This window comes from Triticum aestivum, chromosome 1A (genome assembly GCF_018294505.1).
Source record: "Triticum aestivum cultivar Chinese Spring chromosome 1A, IWGSC CS RefSeq v2.1, whole genome shotgun sequence".
Classification (NCBI taxonomy): Eukaryota; Viridiplantae; Streptophyta; class Magnoliopsida; order Poales; family Poaceae; genus Triticum; species Triticum aestivum.
The window spans coordinates 504,491,076-504,511,814 of record NC_057794.1 but is presented as its reverse complement, the minus strand read 5'-3'; positions in this window follow the sequence as shown (position 1 = coordinate 504,511,814).

Here is a 20,739-nt window from a genome sequence, read left to right as displayed (position 1 = left end):
GAAATAATTATTTAAAATTTATATGTTCGGCTTTCTGATAACAATCGCACCATGCTCGATACTTCTTGTGCTGGCTCTTTTATGATGAAGACTATTGAATTCAAATGGGATTTATTGGAAAGAATTAAACGCAACTCTGAAGATTGGGACCTCGACGAAGGTAAGGAGTTAGGTATGACACCTAAGTTTGATTGTGTTAAATCTTTTATGGATACCGATGTTTTCCGTAAACTTAGCACTAAATATGGACTTGACTCTGAAATGGTAGCTTCTTTCTGTGAATCTTTTGCTACTCATGTTGATCTCCCTAGGAGAAGTGGTTTAAATATCATCCTCCCATAGAACTAGAAGTAGCTACACCTATTAAAGTTGAAGAAAAGACTGTCACTTATAATGATCCTATTGTTCCTACTACTTATGATGAGAAACCAACTTTTCCTGTTAGGATAAAAGATCACGCTAAAGCTTCAACTATGGTTCGTAAAAGAAATATTAGAATCTATACACCTCCTGAGCAAATTAAAGTTGAACCTAATATTGCTATTGTTAAAGATCTCTTGTCTGATAATATTGATGGGCATGTTATTCATTTCTGTGATGAGACTGCTAGAATTGCTAAACCTTGTGCTAAAGATAAACATAGACCCGTGGTAGGAATGCCTGTTATTTCTGTTAAAATAGGAGATCATTGTTATCATGGCTTATGTGATATGGGTGCCAGTGCTAGTGCTATACCTCATGACTTATACAAAGAAATTATGCATGATATTGCACCTGCTGAGATGGAAGATATTGATGTCACAATTAAACTTGCCAATAGAGATACTATTTCACCAATTGGAATTGTTAGAGATGTTGAAGTCTTGTGTGGGAAAACTAAATATCCTGCTGATTTTCTTGTTCTTGGTTCCCCACAAGATAGCTTTTGTCCCATTATATTTGGTAGACCCTTCTTGAACACAGTTAATGCTAGGATAGATTACGAAAAGGGTGTTGTTACTATTGGTTTAGGTAATATGTCTCATGAGTTTAATTTCTCTAAATTTCTTCGACAACACCGTGAAGAGGAATTGCCTAGTAAATATGAAATTATTGGTCTTGCTTCTATTGCCGTGCCTCCTATTGACCCTTTAGAAAAATATTTGCTAGACCATGAAAATGACATGTTTATGAATGAAAGAAGGGAAATATATGAAGTATTCTTTAAACAGGAACCCATCCTGAAACACAATTTGCCCATCGAAATCCTAGGGAATCCTCCTCCACCCAAGGGTGATCCCGTGTTTGAGCTCAAACCATTACCCGATACTCTTAGATATGCTTATCTTGATGAGAAAAAGATATATCCTGTTGTTATTAGTGCTAACCTTTCAGAGCATGAAGAAGAGAGATTATTGAAAACTCTGAAGAAGCACCATGCTGCTATTGGATATACTCTCGATGATCTTAAGGGCATTAGTCCCACACTATGTCAACACAAAATAAATTTGGAGAAAGATGCCAGACCAATTCGTGATCACCAACGACGGCTGAATCCTAAGATGAAAGAAGTGGTAAGAAAGGAAATACTAAAGCTCCTTGAGGCAGGTATAATTTATCCCGTTGCTGATAGTCAGTGGGTAAGTCTTATCCATTGTGTCCCTAAAAAGGGAGGTATTACTGTCATTCCTAATGATAAAGATGAATTGATTCCACAAAGAATTATTACAAGTTATAGGATGGTAATTGATTTCTGCAAATTTAATAAGGCTACTAAAAAAGATCATTACCCCTTACCTTTTATTGATCAAATGCTAGAAAGATTATCAAACATACACATTTTTTTGCTTTCTACATGGTTATTCTGGTTTCTCTCAAATACCTGTGTCAGCTGATGATAAATCTAAGACCACTTTTACTTGCCCGTTCGGTACTTTTGCTTATAGACGTATGCCTTTTGGTCTATGTAATGCACCTGCTACCTTCCAAAGATGCATGATGGCTATATTCTCTGACTTTTGTGAAAAGATTTGTGAGGTTTTCATGGACGATTTCTCAGTCTATTGATCCTCTTTTGATGATTGCTTAAGCAACCTTGATCGAGATTTGTAGAGATGTGAAGAAACTAACCTTGTCTTGAATTGGGAGAAGTGCCAATTTATGGTTAATGAAGGTATTGTCTTGGGGCATAAAGTTTCTGAAAGAGGTATTGAAGTTGATAAAGCTAAGGTTGATGCTATTGAAAAGATGCCATGTCCCAAGGACATCAAAGGTATAAGAAGTGAAAGTGCTAGTGATCGACTAGAGGGGGTGAATAGGCGATTTTTAAAAAAGTCTTCAAAACATGGGAGTTTCGAAGACAAATGATAGAAATAAACCTATTACCATGCAGCGGAAGGTAGACTACACTAAGCAAACCATAGTCAAGTATTCAATGAAGTGAAAGCACAACAACTAATGGCAGCTAGGCAGTATGGATCAGGTAGGAAGATAGTACGAAGCCAATCAGAACAAGCAGTCACTCAGTGAAGACAAAAAGATAATGCAAACAAACAATGACTTCACCAGGATCAACTGTAAATAAAGAGATGGGAAGGATAGAACCAGTGACTCATTGAAGACAATGATTTGTTGGACCAGTTCCAGTTGTTGTGACAACTGTACATCTGGTTAGGGAGGCTGAGATTCAACTCAGAAGATCGTGTCTTCACCTTATTCCCCTTGAGCTAAGGACACCCAGTCCTCGCCCAATCACTCTAGTAAGTCTTCAAGGCAGACTTCCAAACCTTCACATAATTCATTCACCGGCGATCCACAATGACTCTTGGATGCTCAGAACGCGACGCCTAACCGGCTGGAGGATTCACAGTCCTCAAGTGTAATAAGTCTTCAGATCACACAGACAGGAAGACTTAAGTGATGCCTAACACTCTTTGGCTCTGTGTGTTTAGGGCTTTATCCTCGCAAGGAATTCTCTCTCAAAGGCTTCGAGGTGGGTTGCTCTCAAACGACAAAAGTCGTACACTAACTCTGAGCAGCCAACCGTTTATGGTTGTAGGGGGTGGGATATTTATAGCCACTAGGCAACCCGGCGTGATTTGTTCGAAATGACCCTGGGTCACTAAGGAACTGACACGTGTTCCAACGGTCAGATTTCAAACACACACGACAACTTTACTTGGGCTACAAGCAAAGTTGACTTATCCAACTCTGGATAAGATTTGCTCTCATAGTCTTCACTCGAAGACATAGGATTTTGGTTAAGCATCACTTCAGTCATTCTGACTGGTTCTCTTGGACCCCACTTAACATTACGGTGGTTCCTATGACTCAACGAAGAAGAAAAAGAACGACGAAACAACTAAATCTTCATGCTCCATAGTCTTCATGCGATGTCTTCTCTTGTCATAGTCTTCAATGTGAATGTCTTCACATACCACCTTTGACTTCAATGTCTTCATACATTTTTAGGGGTCATCTCTGGTAGGAAAACTGAACCAATGAGGGACTTCTACCTGTGTTATCCTGCAATTCTCACAAACACATTAGTCCCTCAACCAGGTTTGTCGTCAATACTCCAAAACCAACTAGGGGTGGCACTAGATGCACTTACAATCTCCCCCTTTTTGGTGATTGATGACAAACTGGTTGAAGTTTTCAACGGGGGATAAAATATGTGGAATTGTAAAGGATAGGGTATTGTCTTCATAAGTTGCAAAGGCTTCCCCTGAAGATGTGCATATAAGTACTTTGCTCTTGGACTGCAAATGCACATGGCTGGTTGTACTTGTGGAGATCCTCTTCAACCTATGATGACAATTCATCATGCAAGATATGATGTAACGAAGATAATGACATGCATAATGAAAAATGGACGTATGCAAAATGACCTAAGTGCAGAATTTATCATCGCACATGCGGAATTTATCATCGCATCATAGAATAGCAAATAAGTAGCAGACGACCATCGAGTTTTAAGTGTTACAACTCAAAGAACCAAATGTATCGAAAAGCAAGAGTTGTAAGCACTTGGCAAAAGTAGCAAAAGGTAAAGCAACCACCCATATGGACCTGCTTGAAGACTATCCACTCATATGCTTCTCCCCCTTTTGTCAGTAAGGACCAAAAAGGTTTGAAGACATAGAGCGCCTACTCATTCCCATGAGGTGCAGGCGAGGCAGCAGGGTCGTCTTTGAGGTCCGGTGGTGCAGAAGAACTTGGTGCAGTGTCGACACGCGCTAAAGTTGGAGGAGGTGAAGTTGCATCATCTTGGTCATCAATGACTCTGGCATTCACTGTCGCAACTGAGGACGAATAGTCAGAGTCTTCAAGTGACGGAGTCCGACGCAAGTGAGCATTCCTGGGAGGAGTTGAGTCAAACTTGAATCTTTCGGTGAAGCCATCGTCTTGCAGATCAGCTTCAGCAGTAAGTAATGTCAAACTCTTCCATGACCTCCGACAAGTTTCATGAGTGACAAAGGCATTCTTGGTGGCAAGATTGTGAATGCGGTTGACATCCACCAAGAGGCTTTGCATCTGATGCTTAAGCCAGTCGTAATGTTTGTCCTGTTTCTGGTGTAGCGCGACGAGAAGCTCTCAGTCATTTAGGATACGAGATCACCTTCGAGGCCTTTGCGCAATGGTGCTACTAGTGGCGTCAGTTTGAGCGCGAGGGGCACGTGTGTTGCCAGCAAGGGGATAAATGCGCGAGACTGCTTGAACTTCTTTAATAGGCTGGGTGATGCTTTGGTGATCAACATTGTGAAGATAAATGGGATCCTTAGCAGGCTCTGGGTAAATAGCTTCAACCGACAGATCAACCTCTGGCAAGAAGACAAGATGATTGCGCACAGACGGCTGATAGTTGATTGCAGAGTGAAGCTTGATAAGGCGCATTACCCATGGAGCATAAAACTTTAGACCAAAAATGTCAGAGCCAGATGCAGGCAACTATATGATGAAGAAGTGTTGAGCATTGAAGCTGATGCCATTGAAGATATAGAAAACCAAAGTCTTCATTGCTCCTTCAAGCTTCGCTGCAGATGAATGTCCTTTGACAGGCCATAGAGTCTTTCTGATGATATGGTAAATGGTGCGAGGCTGATACTCTAGGTCTTCAACAAAGAATTCAGATGGGTATTCAGCTGGTGAGGCAAAGGCTTCATCATGCTCAACATTTGACTCATGTTGGGTTCTGGCTTCTAAAAAATGCTTTCCAAGGCATTCTGGTGTTGTTGACAACCTGGTTCATAGTATTCACTAGGAGCGGGCAGGCATGTGAGCTCAATGATATCAAGAGCTTTGGCTTCATGATGGACATTGCCTGTCATCCACTCAAGGACCCAAGTCTTTGGATCCCTGTTGTAGCCACGAATGTGAAGAGTTGCATCGAACTGTAGCAGAAGCTCTTCATTTCAGTGTTCCTTATCTGTGACAAACTGCAGCAGTCCAGCATCTCTGAAGCAAGCCAACGCTTCTTCAAGGCAGGGCAGTCCAGCTATAGCTTCAGTGTCGAGGCGCATATGTGGAAATATGCGCCCTTGATTGTATAAGACGCAGGAATAGTAGTTGTGCTGCTGATAGCTCCAGAACCGATCTGATGAAATGCGAGGTTTGGTATAAGGGTTCTTGGCGCTGTTGAAGAAGGTGTTATGTGCCACGAAGCCATTCACATTGAAGACCCTAGGTGAAGTTGCATTGCCTGGGAATCATGGAAGTCTTGGCTTGGGCTTCTGGACGGAAGGTCTGTGCTCGACATGATAGTCAAATTGGGGACCCGCAGTAGGTGGAGGAACCAGAATGGGCCATCGAACCATAACAGGCTGACCACGATCAAATGCCAGCTCAATGGTGTGAGGTCTTGGAGGGGGAACATGAGCATTGGCATTGTTGTTGACATGGGCTTCAGGGGCCACATTGGCTTCAGGTGCTTGCATCTCAGGTGCTTCAGCAGTGGCTTCGAGCACTGCAGTGGCTTCAGGCGCTTGTACTTCTGGCACCGCAGTAGCTTCAGGCGCCACATTAGCTTCAGCCATGACAACGTCATTGGCTTCAGTGGTGATGTTGGTGGCCGCCTCAGGATTGTTAACCTCCACTTCAGAAGCTGGAGGGTCAGACACGTTCTCCTCGAGAACAACATCTTGGTGGGATGGGGGTGTAGCAACTCTTTCTGCTTCAACTCTTGATTCTTCTTATTCATCGGCTGATGCAGCCGGAAAATCTTCAGCCATTTTGGCTTCAGACTCAGACACGTGCATAGTGGGAGTGACTTGGGGCCTTGGTCCTTTGTGAAGCCTGCATAATGCTGGCGACGCTTGTGGAGATGGAGTGTGCTGGGCCTCAAAGTCATCGTCATCTTGCACTGGTGAGGTGGCTAGCGGTTGGGGAGAACTTGGGGTGTCTTGTCATTGTGGGTGATCAGCCCACGATGCATCCTGAGCAGTTGGCGTTAGAGGACAACCAATGCTGATGAGTTCGTTGTGCGTGAGCACAGGCGATGATACCAATTGGTGCTCGATCTAAGTAAGGACTTCATCATCTTCAACATTGTCGTGAGGACCAATGTCTTCAGCTGCGGTGGGGTCAACAGCTGGATTGTCCTGAGCTTCAGGAGCCTCTGGGGAAGCAGGCTCATGAACTACCACTTGGCGTTCTTGATTTTCAGACGCAGGACAAGCCATTGAGATTGGCTCGACCTTAAGGGGCTCTGTGGGAGCAGCCCGATCTCTCTTCATGGTTTTGTATTTCTGAAAGTGCGTTATATCGACTAGAGGGGGGTGAATAGGCAATTTTTATGAAAGTCTTCAAAACGTGGAAGTTTCGAAGACAAACGATAGAAATAAACCTATTGCCATGCAGCGGAAGGTAGACTACACTAGGCAAACATAGTCAAGTATTCAATGAAGTGAAAGCACGATGACTAATAGCAGCTAGGTAGTAAGGATCAGGTAGGAAGATATTATGAAGCCAAACAGAACACGCAGTCACTCAGTGAAGACAAAAGATAGTGCAATCATACAATGACTTAACAAGGACCAACAGTAAGTAAAGGGAAGGGAAGGATGAAACCAGTGACTCGTTGAAGACAATGATTTGTTGGACCAGTTCCAATTGCTGTGACAACTGTACGTCTAGTTAGGGCGGCTAGGTATTTAAACCTGAGGACACCCAGTCCCGGACACCCAGTCCTGAACACGCAGCTCAAGACACCCAGTCCTCACTGTATTCCCCTTGAGCTAAGGTCACACAGACCTCGCCCAATCACTCTAGTAAGTCTTCAAGGTAGACTCCCAAACCTTCACAGACTTTGTTCACCGGCGATCCAAAATGTCTCTTGGATGCTCAGAACGCGACGCCTAACCGGCTAGAGGATTCACAGTCCTCAAGTGTAATAAGTCTTCAGATCACACAGACAAGAATACTTAAGTGATGCCTAACACTCTCTGGCTCTGGGTGGTTAGGGCTTTATCCTCGCAAGGAATTCTCTCTCAAAGGCTTCGAGGTGGGTTGCTCTCAAACGACAAAAGCCGTACTCTAACTCTGAGCAGCCAACCGTTTATGGTTGTAGGGGGTGGGCTATTTATAGCCACTAGGCAACCCGACCTGATTTGTCTGAAATGACCCTGGGTCACTAAGGAACTGACACGTGTTCCAACGGTCAGATTTCGAACTCACACGGCAACTTTACTTGGGCTACAAGCAAAGCTGACTTGTTCGGCTCTGGACAAGATTCGCTCTCATAGTCTTCACTCGAAGACATAGGTTTTGGTTAAGCATCACTTCAGTCATTCTGACTAGTTCTCTTGGACCCCACTTAACAGTATGGTGGTTCCTATGACTCAACAAAGAAGAAAAAGAACTACAAAAGATCTAAATCTTCGCGCTCCATAGTCTTCATGCGATGTATTCTCTTGTCATAGTCTTCAATGTGAATGTCTTCACATACCGCCTTTGACTTCAATGTCTTCATACATTTTTAGGGGTCATCTCTGGTAGGAAAACCGAATCAATGAGGGACTTCTACCTGTGTTATCCTGCAATTCTCACAAACACATTAGCCCCTCAACTAGGTTTGTCGTCAATACTCCAAAACCAACTAGGGGTGGCACTAGATGCACTTACAATCTCCCCCTTTTTGGTGATTGATGACAAACTAGTTGAAGTTTTCAACAGGGAATATAATATGTGAAATTGTAAGAGGATAGGGAATTGTCTTCATAAGCTGTGAGGGCTCCCCCTGAAGATGTGCATAAAAGTAATTTGCTTTTGGAGTGCAAATGCACATGGCAGGTTGTGCTTGTGGAGATCCTCTTCAACTTATGATGACAATTCATTATGCATGAGAAGGTATGTGAAAATAATGACATGCATAATGGAAAATGGACGTCTGCATGATGATCTAAGTAGCAAATAAGTAGCAGACGACCATCGAGTTTAAGTGTTACAACTCAAAGAACCAAATGTATCAAAACGAGAGTTGTAAACACGAAGCAAAATATAAAGGAACCGCCCATATGGACCCGCTTGAAGACTATCAAACTCATATGCTTCTCCCCCTTTTGTCAGTAAGGACCAAAAAGGTTTGAAGACATAGAGCATCTACTCGTTCCCATGAAGAGTAGGTGAAGCAGCAGGGTCGTCGGTGGTGTTTGGCGGTGCAGAAGAACTTGGAGCAGTGTTGAAGCATGCTGAAGGAGGTGGAGGTGAGGTAGCATCGTCTTCATCCTCGATCAATCTGGCATTCACAGTTGGAGCAGAGGAAGAGAACTCAGAGTCTTCAAGAGATGGAGTTCGTCGCAGCACTGCCCTTCAAGGAGGTGTGGAGTCAAACTTGAAGCGTTCAGAGAAGCCATCCTCTTGAAGATCATCTTCAGAGCACATAAGCGTCAGCCCTTTCCATGTGTGTCGAGAGGTTTCATGTGCAACAAAGGCATTCTTGGGGGCAAGATTGCGAATGCGGTTGACATCCACCAAGAGGCTTTGCATTTGGCGCTTCAGCCAGTCATGATGCCTATCCTGTTTCTGATGAAGAGCCACTAGAAGTTCTCGGTCATTGAGAACACGAGTGCGCTTCTTAGGTCGTTGGGTAATTATGCTATCGGTGGCTTCAGTAAGGACAAGATGTGGTGCACATGTAGTTCCAGCCAAAGGATACACATGAGTGACTGCTTCAACTCTTTCAATGTTCTGAGAAAAACTTTGATGCTCCGCATTCTGAAGACTTAGAGGTTCCTTGGCAGGCTCAGGATAAATGGCTTCAACAGACATATCCACATTAGGCAGAAAGATCCGATGATTGCGAGCAGATGGCTGATATGAGATAGCGGAGTGGAGTTTAATCAGCCGCATTATCCATGGAGCGTAGAACTTCAAGCCAAAAAGATCAGAGCCTGATGCAGCAAGTTGGCGGATGAAGAAGTCCTGTGCATTGAAGCATTTGCCATGAAGAATATAGAAGACCAAAGTCTTCATTGCACCTTCTAGCTTGGCATGTGGAGAATGTCCTTTGATGGGCCAGAGAGTTCGCCTTCTGATGTGATAAATAGTCCTTGGCAGATACTCAAGGTCTTCAACGAAGAACTCCTTGGGATATGCATCTTGGGGCAATGGCTTCATCATACTGAGCATCTGACTCATGTTAGGTTCATGCTTCTGAAAGATGCTCTCCATAGCTTCACTATGAAGCTGACAGCCATGTTCGTAGAGATCGCCAGGAGTGGGCAGACTAGTGAGCTCAATGATATCAAAGGCTTTGGCTTCGTGATGAACATTTCCTGTCATCCACTCTAGGACCCAAGTCTTTGGATCTCTGTTGTACCCACGGATGTGAAGTGTGGCATAGAATTGGAGCAGCAACTCTTCATTCCAGTGCTCTTGGTCGGTGACAAACGGCAACAATCCAACCTCTTTGAAGCAATCCAGAGCTTCTTCCAGACAGGGCAGACTAGCTATTGCTTCGATGTCAAGACACTTATGTGGGAAGATGCGACCTTGATTGTATAGAATGCAGGAGTAATAGCTTCGTGGCGGATAGCTCCAGAACCGATCAGATGATATCCTTTCCCTTGAGTAGGGGTTCCTGGAGCTATTGAAGAAAGTGTTGTCTACTTTGAAGCCATTGACATTGAAGGATCTAGGTGCTGATGCAGGACCTGGAAACCTGGGCAATCTGGGGATTGGCTTCTATACCTGAGGCCTGTGCTCAACATGGTAGTCAAACTGAGAACCAGCAGCAGACGCAGGAACAGAAGCAGTAGCATCATTGGCTTCACTGACTTCTGGTGCTTGGGTAGGTGAAGGCTCCGCATTGGCTTCAGCCATGACAGTGTTAGTGGCGTCGGTGGCAGCCTCAAAATTCTCCACTTGATGAGCTGGAGGGTCGGTCACAGTCACGTTCTCCTCGAGAACAGCTTCTTGGTGAGACGGGGGTGTAGCAGCGCTTGGGGTTTCTTCTGCATCGGTTGATGCCGCCGGAATGTCTTCAGCAGCTTTAGCTTCAGACTCAGAGACTGGAGGCCTTGGTCATTTGCGAAGCCTGCGTAATGTTGGTGACGCCTGTGGAGTTGGAGTTGGCTGGGCCTCAAAGTCTTCTTCCTCTTGTGCTTGTGGGTGATCAGCCCATGATGCATCCTGAGCAATTGGCGTCAGAGGACGACCAATGCTGATGAGCTCGCTGTGCGTTAGCACAGGCGATGATACCTGTTGGTGCTCGAGCTGAGGAAGAACTGCATCATCTTCAACATGGTCATGGTGACCAATGTCTTCAGCAGCGATGGGATCAGCTGCTGGAAAGTCTTGAGCTTCATGAGCCTCTGTGAAAGCAGGCTCATGGATAGTAAGTTGGCGCTCTTGAGGTTCAGCATCAGGGAGAACCATGGAGATGGGTTAAACAATCAAGGGCTCTGTGGGAGCAGCCCGTTCCTTCTTGGTCTTCCGCTTCTTCTTGGAGGGGGCAGTAGCAGAGGCTTCAGGATGTTTCCTCTTCCTTGCTTCAGCCTCAGCAGTCCTCGTCTTCTTCAGCTCTGAAGCGGTTGACCGGGCCTTTGGCTTCGAGCCAGTCATGCTAGTTGGGAAGACAATGGGATCTGCTTCCTGCCTTGGTGCGTTGGGTTCGGCCATAGTGGGCTTCTTCTTCTGCTTGGCAGCCATCCTGGGATCAATGCCCGGACGCCCAAGGGCATTGCGCTTCTTAGCCTCGTTGTAGCCTTGCACACACTTGACAGCCAGGCTCTTCATGCGCTCACGAGAACCCTGAGCTTCTGCGCGTTTCTTGAGAAAGGCTTCTTTGAGCTCGTGCAACATAATCTTGAAGTTTTTCACCTCTTGCATGCTGAGCTTGGCCATATGCTTCTTGAACTGAGCTTTCTCAAAGTCAATCTTTTGCTTCAGTTCAACAATGCGCTGGGCGATAGCTAATTCTGAAGCAATGGCGCCATGGAAGGCGACACTGAGGCCAATGGGTAGTTGCATATCTTCGAAGCTGATGTTGGGCATGTCAAACCACTCATTAATGAAGTTGTGGATGATTGTCACGTCAAAGAGAGGAAGATCATTGAAGATTTCTTCTTCTTCTTTGCTCTTGATGAGTTGCTCATGAGCGTCATCTGCAAGATCTTCATCACTGGACAGATCAATGACATCGTTTCGCAGAATGGCAGCAGCAGTCAGTTCTTGGACGATGTGTGGCAGAGGCATCTTGACCTTTTGGGGCTTGGAGATGCGTGACAAATCTTCAGACTGCACACTGTCTTCAGGAGGTGCAGTGGCCAGTGGCTTCGCCCGCGAGATTTTTGGTGCAGAGGCAGGCTTTGAAGCTTTAGGCTGCTTCAACTTCTTTGGCTTCGGCGCTGCAGGCGCTTCATCTGATTCAGTGTCATCTGCAGGCTCATTCATGGCCGTCCCTTGAACCACGATGTGAGTGATGAGACCTTCCAAGTTGTAGAAGGGCCCAAGAAGAATGGGTTCAGCTTCACGAGTTCCATCGGCACGGGGAGCAGAGGAATGAGGGTTGAAGTCTAATCCCAAAGACTTCTTGTTCTGCTTCGCTGAGTTCTGGGCAAACTGGAAGTTGCGCTTAAACAAATTGTCGTCACGACACCATAGCAGTGACGATGGGTCAGCATCCGCAGGCTGTGGTCCACGGACCATGCAGGGATAGAAGCCTTGTCCAATGGCTTCATCTCTGGTCCTGGGTTGAAGATTTTTGTAGACGATGTCTCCCCATGGTCGCTTGATGGCATTCTTTTCAGCATATTCCTTTGTCACAAATCTGTACTTGAACCACTATTCTGCCCAATAGCGTCGAATCCATTGGATTCGTGTCTTGTGCTGATTGTAATACTCTTCACGATCTATTTTGTACAGCTCGGAGAGGTCATCGGGCAAATCTCTTGATGTTTCTCCTCGACGCTTTCTTCCACCCTTCCTTGCTGATTTCTCTGACGCCATGAACTTTAAACTGAATGGCTTCAATACGTTCAAAGGCTTCAAAGGCTTTCACTTGCTGGACAAACAGGAACTGGCTTCGGGAGAATTTATGTGATACTGTAAGAATTCTGCAAATGAATGCAGACTATGAGAACCAAGGGATTCTCCCACGGACATGTACTTGTGACAGCATTAAGGTGCGAGGGAAGGGGAAGAGGTCATATGCATTCTCAGAAGATTTTGAAGATAAATCAGTTTAGAAGACATTGACCTCATCGTGCGAAGACATTCACTCATAGATAAGGAGTTCGTTCCAGATTTGTACGAATCCACGGATTAGTACAAGTGAGGAATCTAACTACTTTGTGAAGCATAAGTGAATATACTAGGCATATTATGAGATGAAGTTTGAAGTGGATCCAACATGTGTGAACAAAAACCACTTGTGGTAGAAAGTGACGAATCTATAGGATCAAAGGGGTCGTAAAAAGGAAGTTTTATTTACCACATGTAGAACTGCTAGACGGAGTGGAAGAGGAGGCCGAGCAGTCCGATTGTCCGTGCCCTAACTTGGTGACGGAGGACACCTACGGCGACGGCGGAGAAGACGATGTCCGCGGTCGGTGTGAAGACGGCGTCGGAGAGGTTGCGGCAGCGAAGCGCTTCGTCGCCGTCGTCGTCGAGAGCTAGCGGTGGCGCTAGGGTTCGTGCGAGAGTGGAAGAAGAGATAATGACTGTGGTGAGGCGTGTATTTATAGGGACAGGGGCGGCTCAATGTTATTACACAGGTGCCCCTGGCGATTCACATCTGAGGAACACGTGGCCATCATGCAGCATGTCGGAGGTTGTTCCACGTCCCACGCACGCCTGGATTGTCGGGGGGTCGTTCCCACTTCTCTGGGTTTCAGGTGAAGGAATTAGCATTGAAAGCGGACTTAATGTTTGTCTCTGTATCTTCTGCTGACAAGGACGCAAAGAAGACATTTGATAGTTTCAAAAGAATGCATATGATTTGGAGAGACATAATTTGAGATAGAAAGCATAGAGAGGTTAGGGTCCGATCACATTCACTTAGTTCAAAAGATTCAACAAGAAGACATAGCTATAAGTGAATGCTGTAGAGGACAGAACACTAGTGTATATATATAATCAACATAGTGAAGATAATCATGAAGACATGTTGAGATTGAAGCCAAATCAAATGTGAAGACATAGCAAATGTAACGCCATGAGTGAAACACTTCAAAGAGAACATTTGGTGGTGGCGTTACCCACCGTATAGGAAGTATTAGACCCAGACACGGTGCACAATTATCGTGGCGCTCTGAAGTCAAATTCCACATTAATGTATTCACACTTAGAATGTATGTCTTCATTGATTGAAGATATACTTTACTTTGTGTGTTTCACATCTAAGTCATCAATATGCATAAGTGTTAGGATGTGTGCCTGATCACAGGACATTTGAGGATTCCAAGATATTTAGTGTCGGGTGGTAGGTGCGACATATGCCAACGGGTGGCTTATCATTGTGGGAGCCAATAAGACGTCGCCGGTGCCTGGAAACGGGATGAGGCGAAGACATGCACGTCGGCGAATCTTACCTAGCTTCGGGGCTCTCCATGGAGATAACACCCCTACTGCTGCTTTGCGGGGTCTCCGCATGATCACTAGATGAATAAGTAGCTACATGATGCTCCTTGAGCTGTTTGGCGAGAGGAGGAAGAAGGGCAAGGCTTGCTCTCTTCTCCTCCCTATGTGGTGTCTGAGACTAGCAAGGATTCATCTCTCTTTGCATGGATGCCCCGGGGGGTTTATATAGGCCTACCCCCGGGGGTACAATGGTAATCCGGCTGGGTGCGGGGCCCAGTCGTCTGTGTCTACGCTCTCCGGCTTCTGCGCCGGCTGCTGGGGCCCGCCGGCTGCCGGCTCCTTGGTCGACAGGCAGGCCCCACTGTCAGGGCCTTGTCGCGGCTGGTTACTGTTGCTCAATCTTGGTGACGAGGGCTTCGCCGAGGTGGGCGTGGCTACAGTGCCGCCGTCTAGCGGGTGATCGCTGTAGCATCACCGCGTCTTGTCTCCTTAATGGGGCGTCTTCTTCGAGGGAGGTGGCAAGCCGGCTGTGGGGAGCCGGCTCTATCTTGGGCCGACTGGGGGAGGTCTGGCCGCCTTCGGGTGTCTCTCTGCCCGAAGGGGCCCACCGCCCGTGGGCCGTACTGGTAGCCCGTCGTGGATGACATCAGGGTCATCATGGCAACAGTGCCGCGCTGGACGGGTCATGGCCACCCGTACGACGCACTGTGCCAGGCGTGCTCCGGGATTCAGGGGTGGCAGGCTTCACTATAGCCACTCCCCGTCACATCGCCGTTATGTGGATGCAGACTTCGAGGGTACGATCTTGACCGCTTTATGGGAGCCGGCTTCTTGGAGTCGGCCCTCTCGCGGCCGGCTTCTCGGAGCCGGCCCTCCCGCGGCGTTTCTTCATGAGGGCTGAAGTCGGGCCGCCTTCCGATAGCCGGCCTGGAGACAGCCGGCAAGGGGAAGGCGGCCCTGTGTCTTGGATTCTTGAGGGCCGAATCGGCTCGTAATTTTTTCAGAAGGGCCAGGGGGAGCCGGCTAGGCTACCCATGGTTATTTACTCCGACATTTAGCTCACACCGTAACTTGCAAAATCTCTTCTCATCCAAGGGCTTGGTGAAGATATCTGCCAATTGCTCTCCAGTGTTGACGTGTATGATATCAATATCTTCCTTCACAACATGATCTCTGAGAAAGTGATGATGAATTTCAATGTGCTTTGTCTTCGAGTGCTGAACTGTGTTGTTGGCAATCTTGATGGCGCTTTCGTTGTCGCAGTAGAGTGGCACTTGCTTCAGATGAATGCCATAGTCCTTGAGTGTTTGCTTCATCCACAGAAGCTGAGCGCAGCAAGATCCAGCAGCAATGTATTCAGATTCAGCAGTGGAGAGAGATACACAGTTCTGCTTCTTTGAAGACCAACATACAAGTGATCGTCCCAGAAAATGACATGTGCCTGATGTAGACTTGCGATCCACCTTGTCACCAGCATAATCAGCATCCGAGAATCCAACCATGTCAAACTCTGAGCCCTTTGGATACCATAATCCTAGAGTTGGGGTGTGAGCCAAATATTGAAGAATTTGCATCACAGCTAAGTGATGTGACTCCTTTGCTGCCGCTTGGAATCGAGCACACATGCAAACACTAAGCATAATATCTGGCCTAGATGCACATAGATAAAGTAAAGAACCAATCATGGAGCGGTATACCTTTTGATCGAACTCTTTACCATTGTCGTCGGGACCCAGATGATGTTTGGCTGGCATTGGCGTCGTGAAGCCTTTGCAGTCTTGCATACCGAACTTCTTCAGGCAATCTTTGAGATACTTCTCTTGAGATATGAAGATGCCATTGCGTTGCTGTCATATTTGAATACCGAGGAAGAACTTCCGCTCACCCATCATGGACATCTGATATTGCTCTTGCATCATATATCCAAACTCTTCACTGTACTTCTGATTGGTGCAGCCGAAGATAATGTCATCCACATATATTTGGCACACAAACAGTTCACCATCATATGTCTTCGTGAAGAGAGTGGGGTCGAGGGAACCAGGTATGAAGCCTTTGCTCTTCAGGAAGTATTTGAGTGTGTCATACCAAGCCCGAGGGGCTTGTTTGAGGCCATACGGTGCCTTGTTGAGCTTGTATACCATGTCAGGATGTTTTGGATCTTCAAAGCCAGGCGGTTGTGCAACATACACTTCTTCTTCAATCTTCACATCCATTTGATATAGAAGTATGTTATGATGATTTGCATAGGCCAGCAGTATGCGTATGGCTTCAAGTCAAGCCACAGGAGCAAATGTTTCATCGAAGTCAATCCCTTCCACTTGAGTATATCCTTGAGCAATGAGACGAGCTTTGTTTCTGACAACTTGACCATGCTCATCTTGCTTGTTGCGGTATATCCATTTGGTGCCTATTATATTGTGCTTCCGAGGGTCAGGACGCTTAACCAGTTCCCATACATTATTCAGCTCAAACTGTTGAAGCTCTTCTTGCATAGCTTGAATCCATTCAGGTTCCATGAAGGCTTCTTCAACTTTCTTGGGTTCTGTTATTGAGACGAATGCGAAGTGCCCACAGAAATTTGCTAGCTGAGTTGCCCTTGAACGAGTGAGCAGACCGGGTGCATTGATGCTGTCAATTATTCTCTCAATCTGCACTTCATTGGCAACACGAGGATGTACAGGGCGAAGATTTTGCTCTTGCTGATCATTGTCATTGTTAGAGGGATTGTCTTCAGGCTGAGCATTGTCTTCAGGTTGATCAGGTGCAGACATGATAAGTTCCTCTTCAGGTTGAGCTTCAGAGGGTATGATTTCTCTAGTTCCCATTAGTTTGATTGATTCACTGGATGGAACTTCATCTAGCACATTTGGCAGGTGCTCTCATTGTGAACCATTAGTCTCATCGAACCGCACATCCACTGTTTCAACCACTTTATAATGAAAGAGATTGAAGACTCTGTAGGAGTGCGAATCCTTTCCATATCCAAGCATAAAACCCTCATGTGCTTTTGGTGCAAATTTTGAAGTGTGATGTGGTTCCTTGATCCAGCACCTGGCGCCAAATACTCTGAAGTAACTGACATTTGGCTTCTTGCCAGTAAGGAGCTCATAAGATGTCTTGTTCAGAAGCTTGTGAAGATAAATACGATTGATTGTATGGCATGCAGTATCAATGGCTTCAGGCCAGAATTTTCTTGGAGTCTTGTATTCATCAAGCATCGTTCGGGCCATCTCAATGAGTGTTCTGTTCTTGCGTTCGACGACGCCATTCTGCTGTGGCGTGTACGGGGCTGAGAATTCATGTATGATGCCCAAAGTATCAAGATATGTATCAAGGCCAGTGTTCTTGAATTCAGTGCCATTGTCACTTCTAATGTGCTTTATCTTAGCGCCATAGTTGTTCATTGCTCGATTGGCGAAGCGTATGAAGACATCCTGCACTTCAGTCTTGTAGAGGATTATGTGCACCCAAGTATATCTAGAATAATCATCAACAATGACAAAGCCATAGAGACAAGCAGTAGTAGTAAGAGTTGAGTAATGGGTGGGACCGAAAAGATCCATGTGGAGTAGTTCGAAGGGTCGAGTAGTTGTCATGATTATCTTCGAGGGATGTTTGGCTCTCGTCATCTTTCCTGCTTCACAGGCACCACATAAGTGATCTTTCTTGAACTTGATGCCCTCGATGCCTATGACATGCTTCTTCTTTGCAAGGGTGTGGAGGTTCCTCATGCCAGCATGCCCTAGCCTCCGATGCCAGAGCCAGCATTCTGAAGCTTTTGCTAGAAGACATACAGCAAGCTATGGTCCTGCTGAGAAATCTACCACGTACAAATCATCTTTCCAGTACCCTTCAAACACTAGAGACTTGTCAGATTCCATTAGAACAAGGCAATGATATTTTCCAAATATTACGATCATGTTCAAATCGCAAAGCATTGAGACAGACATTAAGTTGAAGCCAAGGGATTCAACAAGCATGACTTTATCCATGTGTTGATCCTCTAAGATTGCAACTCTACCTAGACACAATACCTTACTTTTACCAGTGTCGGCAAATGTGATGTGACTCTTGTCGGATGGACGTAAGGTTGAGTCCATAAGAAGGCTTCTTTTGCCAGTCATGTGATTGGTACACCCACTATCAATAATCCATTCTAAAGACGCTGGTGTCGTACCCTACAGTGCAGTTAGGGGGATAGGCTTCACGAAGAGAATTGTGAAGCAAAAACATTTGACGAACCAGTGGGTTATGAAAGCTTAGATCCAGATTAGGACTGATAGGGAGAGTAGCAAGCGATTCAGGAACGAAGTACATAGTAAGACCATTCGGGCATTTGATCTTGCGCCCTACAAGATGTTTAAGGTCCCAAGCAATAGCGTCAGACGATTTTGGTTTTCTGCTGGAGACCCTTCCCTGCAAAAGATAGTTAAGCTTTCTTAGCCACCCACATCTTCAAGGGTGGCTTAGAAGCAATAAGTCTATGTGCAGCGTCTGAGAATTTTGGCTTTGGAGCCCCAGCAAAAAGTCTTGCAGGCAGACAATAGTACTCATAAGAATAAGCAGAATAGTTCTTGGTCTTATGAACATGGCGGTTTGATGAACCGTGCTCATATTCATAGGCCTGAGTATGGTTTCCCTGCAAAACATTTGCGTTAGTGCGACTCAGGTGAGTCCTCTGTCTGTATGAAACCTTTGGCCCATATGAAGCCTATAGTCTGGGGTTTGTCTTCTTCACCTGTGGTGTCATGATGACATTCACAGGAAGATTTTCCAAACACTTTTTCGGCACCCAGATCTTCTTCGTAGGCAGCCCATTCCTGCAGTTAGTACCAATATACCTGGCAAACACTTCACCATTCTGATTCTTAAACAGTTTATAGTTTGCATCAAAGTATTCATCAATGACAATGGGGTTAGCACAAGTGAAGCCAGATAGATTGGATGGATCTGCTGAAGGTTCCTTTGCAGCAACCCATGTGGTTTTGGGGTACTGCTTAGGTTTCCAGTAAGAGCCATCATCATTCATTTTCCTTACGAACCCAACACCCTCTTTCCTCGGGTTTTGGTTCATAATCTGCCTTTTGAGGACATCACATAGTGTCTGATGCCCTTTAAGACTTTTGTACATCCCTGTTTCAAGAAATGTCTTCAACCTAGCATTCTCATCAGCAATAGCAGTGGTATCCTCAGCAGAGGGGTTAGTTACCACATCAACAGTTGAAGATATTGCAACAGTGGCAGCAGTAGAACATTCAGCAACAGAAGTAGCATTATCACGCTCAATGCATTTAAGACATGGTGGTTTAAATCCTTCCTGAGCGGAACTGATCTGTTCGGCGCGAAGTGACTCGTTTTCCTTTTGAAGATCTTCATGAGCCGCTCTCAATTTCTCAAGATCTTGCTTCCTTTGAAGATAATCATAGGAAAGCTTTTCATGAGTTGTTGAGAGCGTTTCTTGACGACTTTCAAGTTCCTCATACTTACCATGAAGATTTTTTATGTCTTCAATTAAGGACTCAGATCGAGTCATTTCAGCGTCTAACAGATCATCGCTTTTGTCTAACAGTTTTTGAATATGTTCCATAGCTTTCTGTTGTTCAGTTGCAATTTTAGCAAGTGTTTTGTAGCTGGGTTTTGAACCACAATCAGAGTCATCTTCACTGGATGTTTGATAGTGAGTAGTGCGTGTGTTTACCTTGGCACCGCGTGCCATGAAGCAGTAGGTAGGAGCGGAGTAGTCCTTGTCATTTGCATCGGTGTCGGTGATGAAGTCATTGTCTTCAGTGTTGAAGATGAACTTGGCAACGTATGATGTAGCCAGACTTGCAACGCTAGAGTCGGACTCCTCCTCGGACTCCACCTCCGCCTCCTCGGAAGTGGACTCCTCCTCTGAATCCATTTCCTTGCCAACAAACGCACGTGCCTTGCCAGATGAGTTCTTCTTGTGTGATGAAGACTTTGAGGAAGACTTGGAAGAAGACTTTTAGTATTTCTTCTTCTTGTTGTTGTCAGAGTCATATTCCTTGCTCTTCTTCTTCTTTTTGTTCTCATTGTCCCACTGCGGACACTCAGAGATGAAGTGGCCAGGTTTCTTGCACTAGTGACATGTTTTCTTCTTGTAGTCATGAGCAGAAGCTTCATCATTCCTTGAGCTTGATCGTGAAGACTTTCTGAAGCCTTTCTTCTAGGTGAATTTTTGGAACTTCTTCACAAGCATAGCAAGTTCCTTTCCAATGTCTTCAGGGTCATCAGAACTGCTGTCAGATTCTTCTTCAGATGAGGAGACAGCTTTTGCCTTCAAGGCACGAGTTCGCACATAGTTGGGACCGTAGATATCTCTTTTCTCAGAAAGCTGAAACTCATGTGTGTTGAGCCTCTCAAGTATGTCAGATGGATCGAGTGTCTTGAAATCAGGACGTTCTTGAATCATCAGGGCTAGGGTGTCAAACGATCTGTCAAGTGATCTCAGGAGTGTCTTGACGACTTCATGCTTGGTGATCTCAGTAGCGCCGAGGGCTTGAAGCTCATTTGTGATGTCAGTGAGTCGATCAAACATGAGCTGGACATTCTCATTGTCATTTCTCTTGAAGCGGTTGAAGAGGTTGCGAAGGACACTGATTCTATGATCTCTCTGGGTTGAGACACCTTCATTGACCTTGGAGAGCCAGTCCCAGACTAGCTTAGATGTTTCCAAAGCACTCACGCGGCCATACTGTCCTTTGGTCAGATGACCAC